This window comes from Tupaia chinensis, unplaced genomic scaffold, assembly GCF_000334495.1.
Source record: "Tupaia chinensis unplaced genomic scaffold, TupChi_1.0 Scaffold000252_1, whole genome shotgun sequence".
Taxonomy (NCBI): domain Eukaryota; kingdom Metazoa; phylum Chordata; class Mammalia; order Scandentia; family Tupaiidae; genus Tupaia; species Tupaia belangeri.
In genome coordinates, this window is record NW_006159732.1 from 3,290,704 (window position 1) to 3,310,629 (window position 19,926).

Consider the following 19,926-nt stretch of genomic DNA (forward strand, 5'->3'; position numbering starts at 1 on the left):
GGCCATCCGCCGTGGGGGTTGATTTCTCGCTTTCTGTCTCTCTGTCTCTCTCTGTCTCTCTGGCGAGTGCACGAGCCCTATAGCGAAAATCTCTCCAAAAAAAAAAAAAAAATTTTACTCTAATAGTTTAGCTGTCCCTATAACTAATGATGATAGCATATTCTGACCAAGTGAATCAATCTAACTTTTTAAAACAAAGACTTAATTTTGACCTTTAAAAAAATTTATTTTAAATCATCTATACTTTCTTAAATAAAGCTTATTGAACATTTCTTATAAACTCAAAATAGAATTATTTTAAAAAATAGAGGCTAATGGATGGCATAGTGGTTACATTGTTGGACTCCTACATAGCTAACCATAGTTCAAGTCCCAGGCCCAGTGGCTTGAAACACTTTCTCACTTTCCCTTTCTGTCTCTGTCTCTCTCTCTCTTCATTGAGCACATGTGCCCTATGGCAAAAACATCTAAAAAGAAAAAAAGAAAGAAAAGAAATTTACCAGCAGGCATGTGTACTTGTCAGAGAAATTCAGAGAAACAAAGAGAGCAAAAGGGAGATAGTGCAACCCAGTGGTGTGTGGTTACATCCTAATCCTTCCTCCTCCATTTCTCCATCTTGTTAGGACTTTGAGCATGCACACATATACACTTCTGGCCTGCTTTTTCAAGTCCCCGGAGCCAGGATTCAAACCATACTGTCATTCATGTGGAATATGGCTCCTTTAGCCACTAGGCCATTGGGTTAACTTTCCAAATTAAATATTTTAAAGAGATATGATTTTTCAAATTTAATAACAATGCACATACTTTCTCCTTATAACTCTATGGAAGCTGTAGCATACTGTCTAGCACCCACAGTTGGGTAAATCTGTGGCCTTGTCCTCTAAGATCCATTCTTGCCCTACCTACTCCAGAGAAACAAGACGTTAAGTGGATTCTTTACTGATTCAGTGATAGGGATCATTCTCAGTAGTCACCACAGTTCTTCTCCCAACAACTTGGCTAATCAATTTCTGTGGCTTTAAAAGAAGAGTAGGTAAGTTCTGCAGGTGCAGCATGGAGAGTTTATCTGACACCAGCATCCATGGTGAAGTGGTGATCTTGACAAAATATTGGTTCTGCTACACCATAGCAACCCCACTTCAGGTGCATGAATATACCATGTCACTCATGACACATTCAGAATTTCTCCCTAAGTGGAAATTTAATTACAGCCTGAAGTCCAAGTTGCCATTCATTGGTTCTTAAATGGTGATTGAAAACTCAGGAAAGAAGGGTTAAAAATTGTGCTTTCTAGTTTTAGAAAGGTTAAAAATTATTTGTAGTCTAAATACTAGTAGCTTAAAATATCAAAATAAAAGTTTACTAGCATATCCATTCTAAAACAGTACAAGAAGTTATTTCAGCTCCATTTATTTTTCTATTATAGGTTTTTGCCACAGGAAGTGTGTGCTCGCCAGAGAGACAGAGAGAGAGAAAGTGAGAAACCACCCTCCACGGGGGGAGAGCCATACCGCAATCTCTTCTCCATTTTTTTCTTTGTATTTTGGGCATGCATGCATAAATGCCTAGTACGATTTTTCAAACCACTGGGTCCAGGACTTAAACCACAGACAACCATATGTAAGTCCAGTGCCTTAACCACCACACCACCTGCTGGCCCCACAGCTCAGATCTGTTAAATGACATTTATGCAGTGCTAATTCTTTACCAAACATTCATTAAACACACCATGTGGGGACCAACAGTTAGCGTAATGGCTATGTCGCTGAACTCCCAAGTAGTCGATCGCGACTCGAGTCCAGGACCCTGTGGCTTAAACTCAGGTCGGGCGCATGTGCGTGTGTGCCCAAGATCCTGAGAGGAGAATGGAGGAGAAGGGATTGTAGCGTGGTCATCCCCTCTGAGAGGTGATTTCTCACTTTCTGTCTCTCTATCTCTCTGTCTTTTTGGCAAGTGCAAGGACCGTATAGCAGAAACCTCTCAAAAAAAAACAAAAACAAAAACAAAAACACCATGTGCCTTGTGCTAGGAACTAGCAATAAAAAGGTAGGTCATCCCTACATCCTAGGAAAGAATTGCATATGAACAGCTACTAAGAATATAAATACAAAAGCCACCCTAAGGGAGCTGTGAGATGCCTAGGAGAATCAGTTCAGCACCAGGGCTGGGGAGGCATGGATCAATGAAGAAGAAATGATCTGGTGGCTTTTAGGATGGGTTTTGGAGAATAATTTACTTGACAGAGAAGGGAAGAAGAGAACTCTAAGCAGAGGGATGAACTACAGCAGGAGGAACATGTGGACGGAGAAGAAAAAGTGGCCCGAGTCATCATGGCCACCTGGAAGTTGAGGGAATAGCAGAGGGAAAGGAACCTACAAAGCAAACTGAGAATTTGCAACTAGAGAAGGAGAAGGAAAGCCCAATCTTCCACATGGATTCCAGCATTCAGAGTGTTGTGGCACCACTGTGCCAACACAGCTAGGCCTGGGAAGCTTTTCAAGCAAAATTAGTTTTGTATTTCATTACATATTTCCTCTCCATCAACACAAACACACGTGCACATGTATATGTGCATGCACACACAGGTACATGTACAACTCCAAGTGCATACACCCAGCAGAAATCCAGAAATCTTTTTGCTTGTTACATGACTGACAGCAGGATTTTTCTGTGACGTGGAGACACAGGAACCATGGACAGGAGAAAGGGTTAAGTAAGGACCTTTAGCAATGCTTCAACTTGTTCTTTGAGGAGTAACAAAGAGAGGAAGCACAGCCTTTGTGGAAGGAAATTCCCAGGCCCCACTTGGACATTCTCGCAACCTGCCCTGTGAACCCCTGAGGGGTGTCTGATAATAAACACTTGCAAACAAAACAATCCCTAAAGGCATTTTTACTAACGTTCTCGCACTCTCACCAAATGACTAGAACACATTTTCCTGCATTTGTGGACCTGGGGAGGGTCTAGGCATCCACCTGCTGGCAGAACCCAGCAATGTGTGTATGTATGGGGCATTTTACAAACAGCATGTCCTTGGCATGTGGACATGCGGGCCCTTTGCTCCTTAGGCTTTTGATTATGTAAAGGATAAAGGTAGAATTGCTGGAATGCAGATCCTAGACCCATCACAGGGCATGGAGAGTGTGGACTTCTGTGTGTGGATCTGATACCACTTCTTAATTTTTCACTAAGACCCCAAGACTCAACCCTGAGCATTAGTTGTGAGTAATATAATTAAAGCAGTGACCTCTCCTGGGGGTGGGGAGAATTTGATAAGGACATAAGGGGCTCTGCCAGTAAAGTGTGCAAATCGAAGCTTGCCTAACAAAGTGCCAATTAAGTAACAAATTGATGTTCTTTTATGTTCTTTTTCTGCACTAGAAAAATTCAATAAATAACCCAAACCACACACACACACACAAGAAGAAGAAAAAGAAAAATCCTAGAGGCTTGATGGTAAATATTTTACAGTAATTTTATTTTTTTAAAGAATTATTTCATTTAACTTTATTTATTTATTTTAATTTGACCAGAAAGGGACAGAGAGAAAGAGTGAGAAAGCAAGCCACCAGGTCCAGGACTTGAACTAGGGTTGGCCATGTGGGAGTCTAGCACCCTTAACCACCACGCCTCCTGCTGGACCCATTACAGTCATTTCTTATAAGGAGCTCAAAGCATATTAGGACCAAAAGACAAAAAAGCAAAATTTAAGTTTGGGACAGATTATTTGTAATATTGTGTCTTATTTATCTAAAAATGAATAGGGTATGGGATTTGTTGTAGATAAATAAATCAAGAATCAGAAACTAGCCTAGGATAATAACAAAGTTCTGGGTGATTCAGATATTTGTTCTTGTGTGTGTGTGTTGGAGTTGTGCTTATGTGCATTTATGCTTTAATAAAATATACTTAAACTCCTCTTATTGTCATTGCAATTCAAAGCATGATATTCAAATGCCATCCCTGTTTCAGGGTTAGAACTGAATTCACTTCACATCATGGGTGAGGGTTAATCTTTATTTTTGAAGTGCCCTTAATGGTCCCTGATATTTTTAGATGAAATAATAATTGCATATGTCTAACCATTTACATCTGTTCAAGGCTGGCAGGTGACCTCCATCTTGACCCCCGGCATTCAGGACCTCATTGACTGAGGGGAATAGCAGGTTCCAGATTTCACTCTAGGCAGGGTTAACATGAGCCCTCAACTCAGGCCTCCCTCTGCCCTTTGTACTGTAACAATAGGCGGAAACACAGTCTTGTTAGAGGAAATTCCCAGGGCCATACTTTGGACATTAGACAGTTGCTTTGCTATGCAGGGTAGGCTGATGTGCATCTAAAAATAAACACATGGGTCTGTAAGGATTTCTATGATTTTGTCTTGTGCAGTTGATTATATTTCAAAGGGATTTTTTTTTATTTGTTTTTAAGAAAACAAGCCTAGGTAAACTTTGAGAGCGAAACAGAGCATGGCTTTATTTCGATTTAACAAAATGTAGCATCTGCTGATACCCTTTCAGTTGAATGGACTGCCACTTTTTCCTCTCAGGATCTCAAAGCAACATCAAAGAAAGTGAAGTCATGCTAGGATACTACCCCAACATCTTCAGAAAGATATGAGGATTCAAATCTGCAAGACCACCCAATACTTTTAAGTCCATAAAGGAAAAGATGTTAGCAAGGAACCCGGGGCTGCCTGGGGCAGTTAAAGATGAGTGGAAGCTCCACCTAAGCTAAACTCTCACTTCTCTGAAGATATCCAGGTCCTTAACAGGCAAAGAGGTTGTTATTAATGTAGCTCATTTAGCAGAAAGGAAAAGGTGGGTGGAAGGCAGTGGACAATGAACTCAACTTAGAGCAGGCAGACAGCACCAGTGAGCTCTTTCCTTCACCCTCAAGTCAAATATCCCACTCATAGTTCTTGCCATGCTAAGGGTAGTGGAACCATTCATTTTGCACTTAATAAATGAGATTGCTGAATGGCTAAGAACACACCCATGTAGTAAGAATTCTATTTTATAAATAGAGAAGAAATCAGGGGCAAAGTCTTTTGAGTCTTGCTTTTTAGTCTGAATGTACATTGGCTGAAAATGCACCAAAATGTGGCAATTTTCCATCAAATTGGAATGTGTCTACAGCACAAGAAGTAACCCACAATCTAGTTAAAGAGCAACCCAAGAAGAACAGTTTCGAGTGAACTTTTCCCTCCTCATTGTTCTCATTTCTTTTCTGCTTTTTCCTGGAAGTCCAATCTACTCTATTGTTGCAAAGACCCTATTTTAAAATTATTGCAGCAGACAGGTAGAGATTACTAGTAAAGAATCAGCTATCGTCACTTGAGCCTGATGATTTTTTTTGCAGACTTTCATTTGATGGCTTAGATTAGGTAAGAGTCATAAGACTTTTGGTAGCTTTGAGCGGAAAGGGACCTTAGAGTTCATCACCCGGACTCCACCCATTACAGCATCCCTTCAGGAACACCCCGGCCACTGGTCTTCCAGGGTGTTGGACTATTGCCCGGGACAGGACGTTCACCACGCCACAAGGGAGCTCACCCATTTTTAGACCATTTTGATGATGGCTAGATCCTTCCACACGATGAGCTGAAATGCATTACCCCAGAATTTCCATCCATCCATCTCTTTAGACCTTCTCTTATACCACAGAGGGAAACTTTTCAATACTTGAACACTTTCAACCTTTGCTTGCTTCAAGGCTTAATTCCTACCTCAAATGTCCTCTATATGTTCCTCCAACTATTCTGCAAATGACAATTTTCTTATGTCCACCATCTTGACCAGCCTTCTCTTTTAAAATCTGATGTATTTCTTGAAACAACATATTAGGCACTCTAGTTAGTTACTCTTCTCTATAATATTGCATATATTTTCAGAAACAAAACTAGGACTTGTCAAGATACACTTTTTCAAGGGAGTAGCAGATGAGAGGTTCAAAGTTAGGTCTGCTTCTTTTTATCCACTCCATATATCTGATTAAAAAATAAATATTCAAGACCAGCTCTGTAGTATGGAGATTTTAGGAGCTGGATCCCACGTGGCCAGCTGTGGTTTGAATTCTGGGCCTAAAGGGTGGAAAAGCACACTGCATGCATGTATGTGCAAGATCCAAATCCCAACAGACTATAGACATGTAGGAGAAGAGATTGTGGTGTGACCCCATTGGGAGGTACTTCCCACCCCACATCTCTCTGTGTCTCTGAAGAGCACATAAAACCTCCAGCAACTGGAAAAATAAAGGTATAAATAACTATATGGAGCCAAGTTTGATCTCAGATGCAGTTTAAGATCCAGAGCAGGCCGCTAGAAACCGCCCATGCAAGTTAACATCCTTTCGTTGCTACAACTTTTGCTTATTAGATACTAAAGTGCTCGTGAGTAGTTAGGAAATGGCCAGCAAAAGTATTGCCAGCTGTGGAAAGGCAGCTCTAGACAAGGTAGGCATGCAGAGAGTACAGAGGCAAAGAGATACAAGCAACAGGAAGCAAGCAGGAATTCTGGAGGCCCAGGCGGCATCTCATTTGGGAGTTTCAGATGATGAAGGAGCAAGAGAAGAGAGATTGAAGAAAGAAAGAGTGGTCTCTTGAGAGTACCTGGGCTTTCATCAGCCTAGGGCAGGTGCTTATGTCTAGAGAACAAAGAGAAAGTGTGTGTTTTCTCCCAGCTGTCCATATACCTCACAGGAGTCAAAGCTTGGGGACAAATGATACTGTGCTCTGTTTCAACGTGTGATTCTAGTGAAATTCGGCTAAGAGACAAATCACCAGGTAAAAAAAGGAAAATCCTTCATGTAGTTAGAAATGAGACCCTTGTAGTCAGTGTAAGGGACTGGCTCTATGTCTACAGGCTTCTGGATTTTTCCCGCACTACACGATTGAGCTCCTTCCTTCCCTCTCCTGGCCGTTTTCTAAAAGCAGAGACTGCTTAAGGATGGCACTGTCTCCCTCCCCAGGTATATTCTTCAAATCAGTTCTATACTCAACGACTAATGCCTAGCGGACTCCTTGTAAGCCGCAGGAAGTCCCCAGGAGCCATCACCCATGGTGCTCTAGGGCAGGTACCAGTTTAATGCCTTTGGTTAACCACATGAGCATAGCAGTGAAATGAATCTCTTAAGATATCTTTGCTGGTTTGACTCAAAGAACTTCAGAGCACTTCCTTTCAAATGATCACGTGACACGAAAGACTGTGAGTTCACGGGTTCCCTGGATATGATCTTTTCTGTGTACCTCATGAAGACATAGGCTTTCTTATAGCTGTCTTGTCCACCACTTGAGAAAATCAAGACTTGGAGAAAGGTTGTGAACTCACCCAAGGTCTCATGGCAACAAAATCACAGATGAGGACTAAATTCAGAATACCAAATCACGGATGAGCTCACTCCCTACTGAACCACCCTGTCTTTAAGCTTCTCAGGCCTTACTCAGTGCCAACATTTGTTAAAGGTCAGGCTTCTTTTAGTTTTCCTTAATGTTTTGTGGGAAGAAGCAAGATGGAGAATGGCAAAAAGTAAATCCCCTCGATGGGAAATTGCATGGAGGCAAGACTCACATCTGTCATTTTCCATCATGTCCCTAGCATATATGTAGCACACTGCATGGTATGTGGAAGGTGTTTGTTATGCATTTGCTGAAAAAGTCAGTCCCTAAGATAGATAGTAGGGGAGGAGAGACACTGAAAGGGAAACATCTATGGAAGAGGCTAGTCCTAAAGATGAAAGACACAGTTTTTAAAAGACACTGCTCATAGTAGGCACTCAAAATATTGGTGAATAACTAAATCTAGCCAATTCTCAGAAGGAAGAATGCAGGACAATGTTACAGGGATTGGCATTCTCCTTGAAAAATTTCAGACTATGGATTGCAACCTGATCATTTGTCCGCAGGCACTGTACACATTCATTTGTTCTTCATTCATCCATTCATTCCACAAACATAGACATAGCACAAGTTATCTGCCAGGTATTGTTTTAAGTGCTATGGATTCAGAAAGAAAAGACCAGTAAGTCCCCAGGGATGAAAATAAACATAATGCTATCATTTAATATGCTCAGGGCTATGACAAAACATTTTGCCAAGTGCCATAAAAAACCCAGACATGGGGGACCAGCAGTTAGCGTAATGGCTATGTCGTTGGACTCCCACGTAGTCAACCGTAGTTTGAGGGTGTAGGCTCATGCTGGGCACGTGTGCGTGCGTGCCCAAGATCCTGAGAGGAGAATAGAGGAGAAGGGATTGCGGCGTGTCCTTCCCCCAGGGGGGTGATTTCTCGCTTTCTATCTCTCTGTCTCTCTCTGTCTGTCTGGCAAGCGCACGTGCCCTATAGCAAAAACCTAAAAAAAAAAAAAAAAAAAAAAACAGACATGAGGGCCACCTAGTAGGAGACAGACTAGGTGAAGGGGAGTGAAGGGTCACAAATCAGGCAGTAATGATTAGTTGGCTGGGGGAAATAAGCGTGGGGAACCTGTGCAGGGCGATGGCACACACAGACATAGCTTGGTCTGAGAGCGACCATATACTGGGGAAATGGAAGGCACTAGGTGCCTGAAAGTAAGGTGGTGAGCAGAGAGGAGGCTAGCAACAGAGGACAGTATAAAGCAGACTTTGGAGTTCCTGCCTACCCTCCTTAAGTCAGTGCTTCTTAAACTTCAATGTGCATAAGAATCCCCCAGGAACCTGGTTAAAACACAGAGTAAGTTTGGGGAGATGAATGGGTTATTTGCATCACTAACAAGTTCACATGTGATGTCTCTGATTCCAGGACTACACTTTAGGGAGCGAGGCTACAGACAACTAGATAAAACAGAAATATCTCATGGAGGAGAATGATCTCTATCAGAACCTCATAGCAGGAAATGGAATATAGAATGGGGAGAAACTGTACTGAAGTAAAATACCTAAATGACAAGAAAATATGAACAGCTGTCCTAAATAAGCTAGGGGAAGACAGTAAATATATAAATAGGTAAACATCAATTGACATTCTATGAAGTTGGTATAAAGTATTTCTTCTAGAGAAAAAGCTAGTTGTGAGGAAAAAACAGAAGAGGCAGGGCAAAAAAAAAAAAAAAAAACCTCAGAGAAATACACAGTATTATTTGGATATGCCTTGATCTTTCTCTGGGTCTCAGTCAACACATCATCATGAACCCCACACACTGACAAGCATGAGAAGCCAGGCTGTGGGGAGGGGGAGCACCATCCCTGTAGAAAATCACCACAACAATAAATATAATAAATCAGCCTTCTCAGCCATCACTTGATAAGCATTGTCATTACTTGCATTATGTTTCAGGAAAACTTAGAAAGAGCAACTGTTTCATGGAAAATTCTGGAAGATGGCATGGACATTCACCAGATCTTGGAACAAATTGCTTGTTCTTTCACTTATAATTCATGGATACCCTAAACCAGAAATACCTGTTGTTAGAAAATCCTCTGCCAGATTTAATACATCTTTAACTCAAGAAACTCAGAAAAGAATTTAGAAAAAAATTAAGGTAGAGAGGGGTCTACATTGTTGAAAAACCAATTAGCAGACATTTTTCTTTATGTGGAATTTAAAAAATGCAACTTCTAATGAGATTTGCTCTTCAAAGAATCAACTTGATAGTCTATATAGCCTGCTGGTTGGCTGTTTTTATCCAAAGATACACCACTTCGACAAACCTCTAATGTTATCTCTTCTCCCATTATTTTTCCTCCCAGTCTTACAAATCAGTAAGGCTCTCCAAGACACATAGACTGAGAACATGCAACCAACCAGAAATGTGGTGTGAACTTTACACCCTTGTTTCAGTGCAGCTGGATTCACAGTTGACAAGAAAAAAAAAAAAAAAGTAAGTACTTACCTTTCTATGTGGTTGGCAGTCTCCTGAAAATTTATTTTTCCTCCCAGTCTTACAAATCAGTAAGGCTCTCCAAGACACATAGACTGAGAACATGCAACCAACCAGAAATGTGGTGTGAACTTTACACCCTTGTTTCAGTGCAGCTGGATTCACAGTTGACAAGAAAAAAAAAAAAAAGTAAGTACTTACCTTTCTATGTGGTTGGCAGTCTCCTGAAAATTGATCCAGTGCTGAAGATCTTTCCCCAAACCTCTAAGGTGAAGTGAAACTTAAGGACATCCCATTCAACCACACAACCAGAGGAGGGTGGGGTTCCACAAGAGCAGACTGGGTGCCCAGGATCACAAGGGCTTCCAGCCCTCAGGGAGCAGAGGTGACCTGCCTTCTGTTCTGGCTGCAGGAAAGGCTGGGAGACTCTGTGCGGCTGGAGGTGGGGGCGGAGGCTGGGGGAGGGAAGTAATATGGGAACTATAATAAATAAGAGATCCTCTGCACATGATTTCCTGTATTTGGTGCCTGATGCCTCTCTCCAGGCTCCCTAGAGGAAATAAGAAATTTAAACTTGTTCCTTTGGTCACTGGAAAGAAGAGAATAAACAGGCTGAAAACCAGGAAAATGAGAAGGCTCAGGGCAACAAACAAGGAGCTGATGGGCCAGCAAGCTTTATCTTTGACCAAGGGCTTTCTTCCTGCAGTGTCCCCAAGTGTTTAACTATGTAAAAGTCAAGAATGCTCTCATCCTCTTCCACAGAGCTGAAGCATGTCCTGGCCCCAGTCCGGATGTTGTGTTACAGAGCAGCAGATGAGAGGCAGGTCAGAGTGGGCCCTAGACAAGTCTGGTCCCAGCCTCAGGAGAGACTCTGCCCTGTCTCTGGTAAGGCTGATAACATTCTGTTCCTAATTTTGATAGAACCATTAAAGTCCTCAGACCACATTGTCCTAGGGTTTAAAGAATTGCCATCTGTAGAGTACTAGAAATAGGAGGCAGAACGCTATGCACAATTTGAAGGACTCAGTGTAAAATAAAAATACGGGGTCACTCCTTTCAAAACCAAGAGTTTCAAGGGACCAGCAGTTGGCATAATGGCTATGTAGCTAGACTCCCATGTAGTCAACAACGGTTTGAGTCCCAGACCCGGTGGCTTAAACTCATGCCAGCTCTTGTGCATGTGTGCCCAAGATTCTGAGAGGAGAATGGAGGAGAAGGGATTGCGCCATGGCCCTCTCCCCTGGGGGAGTGATTTCTTGCTTTCTGTCTCTCTATCTCTCTTTGTCTTTCTGGCGAGCACATGCACCCTATAGCAAAACCTCTCAAAAAAAAAAAAAAAAGAAAAAGAAAAAGAAAAAGAAAAGAAAAGAAAAAACACCGAGAATGTCAAGATAATGACAACAGAATGTTAAACCAAGTGCAGGGAGTCTTCTGAGCACAGGGCTCTATGCCAGCCCTGACTGTAGAAAGAAGGTTGGAAGTCTCAGGTGCATTGACTTTAACAAGATGAATTCTCAAGAGGGCTAGACTATCTCCATTTTGCTCTGTGGGGTGACAGACAGTCCTGGAACAACAGTAGAAGCTGGTACAGAAAGGGTGTTGCGGGGAGGGGAATGGATGCTTGGGTGTGGGTGTGAGCGGGCACAAACCGCAAACAGATCACTGAGTTAAAATCACACCAGCAGTCTCCTTGCCAATCTTTTGGCTCACTTCCAATCTGCTCTTCTCCCAGCAACCAGGTCAATTGCTCTCCAATGCAGTCTTTGTGATATGATTCCCACACTTAAAATCTTTATTTTTCCCATGGCTTTCAATATACTCGAGTTGGCTTATAATTATGTTCCTCTAAACACTTTTCTTTGGAAAATAAGCCCTGTGGAGAGTTCCTCCCTCAAGCTGGTTCAGCTTAACCTATTTCTAAAGGACTAAGACTAATACAGGCAGAACTGGTTACTACAGGGGAGGGGAAGTTTAAAAAGTAGATCTTAGGAGGTGAAACTAAAAAGCATTTAACAAATAATAATTCCTTTAAACATAAAGGTATATCTCAGAATGCTTCAATGTCAAAAGATTTGGTCTACTAAGAAGTCTGGCTCGTGGGACCTGCAGATGGCCTAATGGTTACATTACTGGACTCTCATGTAGTTGACCATGGTTCAAGTCCTGGACCCAGTGGCTTAAACTCATGCCAGGCACGTGCATGCTCAAGATCCCAAGAGGAGAATGGAGGAGAAAGGATTGTGGCATGGCCAACCCCCCTGGAGTGTGATTTCTCACTTTCTGTCTGTCTTTCTGGCTAGTGCATATGTCCTATAGCAAAAACCTCTCTAAAGAAAGAAAGAAAGAAAGAAAGAAAGAAAGAAAGAAAGAAAGAAAGAAAGAAAGAAAGAGAAAGAAAGAAAGAAAGAAAGAAAGAAAGAAAGAAAGAAAGAAAGAAAGAAAGAAAGAGAGAAAGAAAGAAAGAAATCTGGCTCAGACAGCTAAAGTTCAGCTGCCCATACTTAAAAATCTTACAGTAGCTTACGGATGAGAGTCAAACACCTTAACACACACTAACCTTCTCTGTTTTTCCTCAAAACCCACCTCCCTATGCTCTCTCTTAATCCCTCTTCTCATTCTCTCCATCCTCACCTCTCTCTACTTAGCACAATCCCTCTGTGAAGAATGTCTTCCCCTAACTCCAATCCTTTGAATCTCTCATCCTTCAGAATGCACTTTCCAATTCCTGGGCTTCTTGTAGTTCCTTCGCAAACCATGCTTAGCTCCCTTCTAAAGCTCAAAGCAGTGAAGCCTTTCTAATTGTCCCTCTGCCCCCAGCAGGGCTGTCACTCTGTCTGTAAGGTCACAGACTGGATCTGTTTCAGCATTATATCCTCAGGACCCAGCAGTGTCTGATTTATGAAAAGTTAGTGTTAGTAGGAGGAGATTATTAATTATAGATACTAACTTTTGGGGGGAGGAGAAATATATGACTAAAAGAAAAACCCCAAATTGTTAGTCTTACAGTTTAAATTTCAGTCAACAGCGGAGTGACTTCACAGGCAACCTCACAGTGTTGTTGTTTGACTTCTATTAAAATGCCACTATTGCTCATGTGTGGTACATTCCCATTCTCACAGAGACTGCATTATGAGTGGACAATAATTGCTATTCAGAAAATGAAATTTTAGACATGCCTGCAGGAAAGAGCATGGAAGTTAGTGAGGATGAAGGAAAATGGGAAGTTGTTGAAGGTAAGGAGCGAGTGAAAGTGAGAAAGAAGGGAATGTTGAATGTGACAACAGAAAAGAAAGAAGAAAACAGAGGGAGGAATATGGAGGAAAAAGAAAGAGAGATAAAGACAGAAGAGATGAGAAAGAGCACAGAGACGGGACAAAGCTTAGAAAACAGTGAAGCGGGGAGAGAGGAGGAAAACCACTAACAAAGGCCAGAGTTTCTCCTGGAAGCAGTGCAGATTCTGCCTTCCCTGACTGATGACCCTGTGCTTCTCCTACACTCGTTCATGACTCAAATCTGGGTTTTCTAGAAGTTTAAAGACAGAAGCAGGTCCAGGGACATGCCACAGTGATCAGGTAATAACATGGAAATTAGCTTCTGTGCTGTTTGGACTTTGAGACATTATTAATACCATGCAATCATTTTTCATTTTATGGTTTTTGAACACTTACATGACAATTTAGGATTTCCAAGTATGTATTCTGGTTACTTCTCTTGGTTTCCCAGAATCAAGAGATAGATTTGGCCAAGAAACACTCACTGAGGCTGCCTGGTTGAAGTACAAACAGTGGTAACAGAGATCCATCCAGTATCATTGACAATCAAAATATACGGTTTGGAATATCTGCTTTTGTGCACTTAATTGGAATTTAAGGTATGTATACATCTATTATAAAGCAAAATAATTCTTAAACCAATTGCTTGGATATTTTTCAGGAAATCTCCATTTGGTTCCTAATGAATAGATATAAGAGACTTTAAAAAGTTTGTGACAAAATGAAATTAAAATACTGGTTTATTTTAGTGCAAAAAGTTTTAAATGCATGCATAGTTTTTTCATAATTATTATAAGCATTTTTCCATGAACTTTTGAAGAGCTCTCCACTCTTGTACTTGCATTAGAAATGGAACTGTCGTAAAAAACAGTGAAAGATTTTGAAATGGAAAAAGACGACTGGATGTCCTGTTCACGGAATATCTAGTACTATCTAGCAAACAACAGTTAACTGGAGAGCTGAATCTCTAAAGGTCTATATCTTTGATTATCTTTAACTGACTATTTTATAATTCTGAAAAATATAGAAACTAATAGTGATGCCGATGGTACTTGTCCATAGACAAATTAATTGTGTCCAATAGAAGTACAATTGATTTTTCACCCTGGAGAAATGATTATACCAAACATTATAATTTAATGCATGATAGTGTATTAGTAAGTTTCACATCTATTAGCAAATTTGGTTTAGCATGTCTGATTATCTGTATGTAAATATACCTGACCTTAAGATGTCTCTGAGTGATTTTGAACTCATTAAGGAATGAGTTAAATAAAATCTCTGTCACATGTTTATTGTATATTTGTAGGCGAGACATGATTTCACCTTTTGAAAATTATCTTTTAACAGAAGGCAGATGATAAACAGTGCTTATGGCAAGTTGTATCAGGAATCTGCAGGGGATAAACTGTTTCCTTAAATATTTTGCCCAGCTTAAATGTTCCCTGAGTATGTAAAATAAAAGCAGGAAATAAATAAAGTATGTTGATTGTCAAAGTAAATGACAAGGGTACTTCAGTTGAACATAGGAAAGTATAGTTTCAGTTAGAGCGGAAATATGGGCACGACCAGGAGTGGGATTATATAAAATGATAGCTGGACATGGGTTTACCAGGCAGGTCAAAATGACCTAGATTTGGACCCATTAAAACCAGTACCTCGGAGGTAAGAAGATCTTGATAGGCAAAGGACACACATTTCAGGTGTTTAAAAAGATTTTTATTTGGGACCAGCAGATGGTGTAATGGTTGTGTTGCTAGACTCCCACATAGTCAGTCACGGTTTGAGTCCAAGACCTGGTGACTTAAAACTCAAGATCCCAGGAGGAGAGCGGAGGTGAAGGGATTGCGGTGTGGCCAATGCTCCAGGGGGTGATTTCTCACTTTCTGTCTCTCTGTCTCTGTCTCTCGGGTGAATGCACATGGCCTATAGCAAATATCTGTCTAAAAAGATGTCTTTATTTTCAGAAATTCTAACCACGTGGATATTTCTTGATAGTTATTAAGGAGTGCCCTAGTATCAATCACCTACAGTGAATCCTTCAACAAAGGAAAGACCAGGAAATACAAATCAATGTATATGGTTGGACTTCTCTTTAATTTTTATGTTTGTTGTATTTTCAATTTGCTAGACTTGCAATAATTTTTTCAAATATTAGACATAAAATGATTTATCTTTAAGGAGTGGTCTGATCTATCACATCAATTGTATTCACTGAAGCTCTTAGTATCATTTAAGCAGACACACATAAAACATTAGTATTTTCTTTGCTGTTGCCATTTTTACTTTTGAAAAGAATTGCCATTAGTTCTATTGTTTGGAGGGGAAGAAGATGACACACTGCACAGCTCATTGTGGAAGTCTGGATGCTTTCCTGAGAAGAATGCTTCCTGATTTGGGGGTAATGATGAGAGGTATAAACAAGCACAGCAAGTAGCAGAACACATCTGTTAGTTAACTGATCTGCTAGGTGTTCGAAGATCATTCATCACAAATGTGTAGTCTTCCCGTAAGACCCATAAGTAGCCATGCAAAGTGAGACTCAGCCATGCCAGCTTTGACTCCACCTGCATTACAGGTGAGGCTAGTCCTGTTCCATCTGTAACTTTTCTCTTTGTCACCTAGTAATGTCACATTTATCATTGAAGATAGAGCACCTACAGGGGACTAAAAAGCTCTCCAATTTCTATTATTCCTTGAGAAATAAAAAGTGAATATGTAAAACATAGTATCCAACCTGCCAAAGAGGGAACAGTAGGATTGTTCTTGGAAAAGAAAAGAAAGTTCATTTTAAGTAAGGCGACTGACCACTATCACAGGCTTTCCTTGAAAAGAAAAATGTTAGGAAAAATTAAGAAGGCAAGCAAGCAAGAAAGAGAAAGAAAAAGCAAGTGAGCAAGAATGGAAAAAAAAAAGAATAATGAGAAAAGAAAGAAAGGAAAAAAGAAAGATAAAAGAACAAAAGAAAGAAGGAAGAGAAAGAAAAGGAAACAAAAGAGAGAAATAAAAGACAGAGAGAAAGAAAAATCAAGCAAACAAGAAAGAAAAGACAGAGAGAAAGAAAAATCAAGCAAACAACAACAAAAAATCAACCCAAATCCATCTGGGTTGGGTGTGAGACTGAGACATCCCTTGCCTAATATGAAGGTCAGAAATGTCTACATATTTTCTTCCTCCTGATTCAGATTTTCTTCTTCATTGCTCTTTAAATGAAAGAATTTCACCAAATATCTGACCCTTCCCTTTGTTTTGTTTTTGGTTACCTCCATTCTGCTCAGTCAGCAGGTTCAAATTTAACCTTTGATAATTAACTTTACTTCCTTCCTCATTTTACCAGCTCCCACATCCTTTCTCCAGGCTCAAGTCAGTTTCCAGAACCTTCTGATTGTCACCTTGACAGATGCTTCCCACATGTCTCTGTATTTACATATCTACTACCATCATTCGATGCCTGCACTTGTCTCTTCCTGTCTGAACAACCCCAAAATTATTCTCAGATTTTCCTGCCCCTGGACTCCATTCTCCCAACCTTTTAACACTCTGCCAATGGGTTACTTGCCTCAAAGTACAGCTGCAACTTGACTTTGATACTGTCTATGTGAAAATCTTTCTGTGACATGTGCTGCATACATCCGGTGCCGATCAAGGGGCTTTACTCCTTAGACTGCCACTCAAAGTCATTCCAGTCTTGGCTTAGTCTACTTTTCCAATGCAACTTCCATTGCTTTTAGGTACTTCACCTTAGCTCTAGACCTAAAAGTATCTCTTACTCTACCTCCAATAAGTCTTGTCTTTTCCACTTCTTCAAAGAGTTGGCTTCCACGTGGAGTTGGCAATTAAAGTCTCAAATAGTTCCACATGATTAGTAAAATGTCCACTCTTCCACAAACCCTCCTCTAATAAATGATGTTAGAAGTAATCTGTCTCTAAAATTCCAGAGCATGTCCTACTTGTATCAATTTCGTAGCTCTTCCCTGTCTTATATATTGTCTTTTTATGACTTCATAACCAGATGTTCAAATAATTATAAAAATAATGATCCCCAAAACTCATGGAGTACTTACTATGTGCCAGGCCCTTGACATATTAACAAATTAATTTCTTTAATTATCTACACAAATAACCCTACTTGCAGCCTTTCCTTTAATATAGAACAAAGAATGGCTGGAGTTCCCATTGCATTCTTGGTGGGGAACCTACCAAAGCCCAGCCCTCCCTCTCTTCATTCCTCAGGGATTCTCAAAGAAGGATGAGGAAGAATTGTAGCCTTTTCAGCATCCTCCCTGGAGACTGCACTGGAACTAACAAAGAATGACTCACCATCTCAACATTGCTCTTGATTCCTGCAGTCAGGCCTCATGGCCTCTATTTCTCAGCAGCCTCTTTACTATAAAGCTGTCAAGTAGAACAGACTTTTATTGAAGGTCTGAGGAAAGGGAGAATGGTAATTACGTCACAACCCATAAAACCACTTCAGCTGGTCCATGGACATAACTGTCCTAAAGTCTTTCTGCCCCACTCCACAGGGAAGTTTTCTGGCCAAAGTTCTCCTCAAGTCTCCATCTACATCATGTTGCTTATGCTCTTATTTCTTTCCATAGACTCCTGAAAGTTCCATTATTCTCCTCTTGTGTCTCATTCCCCTCACTGCTGGGTAAATTATACTTCCTTTCACCGCATGATGAAAAGCAATTCTGTTCCCTTCTCGTTTTGCTCCCACTCACCCTAATGAAAGCAGTTTCAGCTTTCACTTCCAAATGATCCAATTGGGATATCTTCCAAACTAAGTATCCATCTTACTAGTGTTGTACTCATTGAGGGCTGCACTGCTTTTTTTATCAATTTAAATAGCAACATTTTTATTTTTCTTTCTGGCCTTTTCGTGTGTATTAAATTCTTGGTGTATGTATGTTGACTCTTTGATACTGTAATTGATTGCATCTTAACTAGCGTTGCTTCCCTCCTTGTGCCGTATACTTACTGAAAAAGTAAGAGAGAAGATGATGAAAGACACTAGGACAGTGGATATTAAATATGTATGAAAAGAAAGGAGGACTGGTTTCTATCAATAATCGGAAAACTAGAAGACATGCTTTTCATAGTTGCCAGTGACTGAACACTGGGAAAGAAAAATACCCAGAAGTGACATTTGGCAAGTTCTTCCAAGTTCTGTGCTCTTTCTAGAACACACTGCCTCTTTATTTGAGTCTAGATTACTAGACATATTTGGTATATATTGAGCACCTTAGGGAACAATGTTGAGGTATCCTCCCTCAACCTGTGTTGTTTCTGAAATGAGAAGTCTAGGCAAAATGAGAAGCCTTCACAGTCTCTCTAGCCCGAATCCTCACATTAGGCTGTGGGCAGCCCTTGGTTTGGAACCATTCCCGCTAGTTTATCATTGCTGAACTGATCCCAAAGCTACTATTTTGATCCATTCCTGGGAGATAATTTCCATTTTCTCTGCTTCAGTAAGCTATCATTTTTTCTCACAGAAACACTAATTCTTCCAGCTATTACTTCTTAAATCAGCTTGAATTCATAAAAACATGTTCTTACTTCTTTTCTGAGAATCACAAAATCTTTGTCATTTAAGTTGGCTTGTTTCTAATCATCCCCTGCAAACTTAGAGAGAAAACCTTCCCAAACCTCCCAGGATATGACAATACTATTCCATCATCTGTGCCAGGTTTTGTGCCAGTGCTGGGGACAAATAAGACATTCTAGACCCAAGCAGTGCACATGCTAAGAAATTCAATATTCATAGCTATTTAAATTTTAAAATGTTTTCATCCCTCAATATTGACCTCACTGAGATTTTGAATACAACTTAATGTTATTTGGAAAGAATTACTATTCTCTCAGTTATCCTCCCCATATTCCCATATTTTATAGAAATTAAAATAAGACAGTTTAGAAATCACAGAAAAGTTACAACCTAAAACAGAATCATTTATTTGGGAAGAAATATCCTCTCCCTTTTTTATTTATTTGTCAAAGAGTATGTGTGCTTGTCAGAGAAAGACACCTCATATTTCCATCCTGTGGGAATGTGGGGCATACCCTTCCATGTGCCTAGCATGTTTTTCAGGCCATTGTGGTCAAGACTTGATCCACAATTAGCCATGTGGGATCCAGCTCCTGAAACTAGGCTATGGGGCTAGTGTTGTGAAATACCTTTTTTTCCCCTTCTAATTTAATAGAGGGCATACACATTCACTGGAGAGAGAAAGGGAAAGTAAGAAAGCACCCCCCTCCCATGGGACATGGTCACACTGCAATTCTTTCTTCTCCATCTCTCCTTCTCTCTGGGATTTTGGGCACACGCACACACACACACACACACACACACACACACACACACACACACACACATACCTGGCATGTTTTTCAAGCTGCTGGGTCCAGGAATCAAAACATGTGGTCAGCCAGTTGTCTTAACTTACCAAGGCCATGGGCTGACCCTCAGAATACTGTTTTTAACAAGAACAAAACTTCCAAAATAACAATACCCAGAATTATAATCACTTATGGAGTACATAGCATGTACCAGATACTATTCTAGGTTGAATAGTATTATTTCACTTAATTCTGGTAATGACTCTGAAAGGTGTGACGGAGGATTTTCATCTTTGAGAAAACATTAAACTCTGAGATGTCAGTTTTGCATGGTTAATTAGCTGTGTTTTAAGAATACATAAAGTGACTTTTTGGCTCTCACAGTACGTATCCAATAAATGGAGGAAAGAAAGAATGATAATATGTGAACCGGTGAATTCTAAAACAACCCACACTC

At 40.4% G+C, this 19,926-nt stretch overlaps 1 protein-coding gene across 2 annotated transcripts in view; it reads right to left on the reverse strand.

The window, feature by feature from the left end:
- ADGRF5 (adhesion G protein-coupled receptor F5) overlaps nucleotides 1-10,281 on the reverse strand; it is a 120,638-nt gene extending 110,357 nt beyond the window's left edge. Inside the window, exon 1 of one of the 2 annotated variants that reach the window (XM_027772096.1) lies at nucleotides 10,060-10,281. The gene's annotated coding sequence lies outside the window, so the exon portion shown is untranslated. Of the gene's footprint in view, nucleotides 1-9,870; nucleotides 9,897-10,059 lie in introns of those variants that run through there. The other variant, XM_027772097.1, reaches the window with a different exon arrangement.
- Between the last annotated feature and the right edge of the window lie 9,645 nt (nucleotides 10,282-19,926).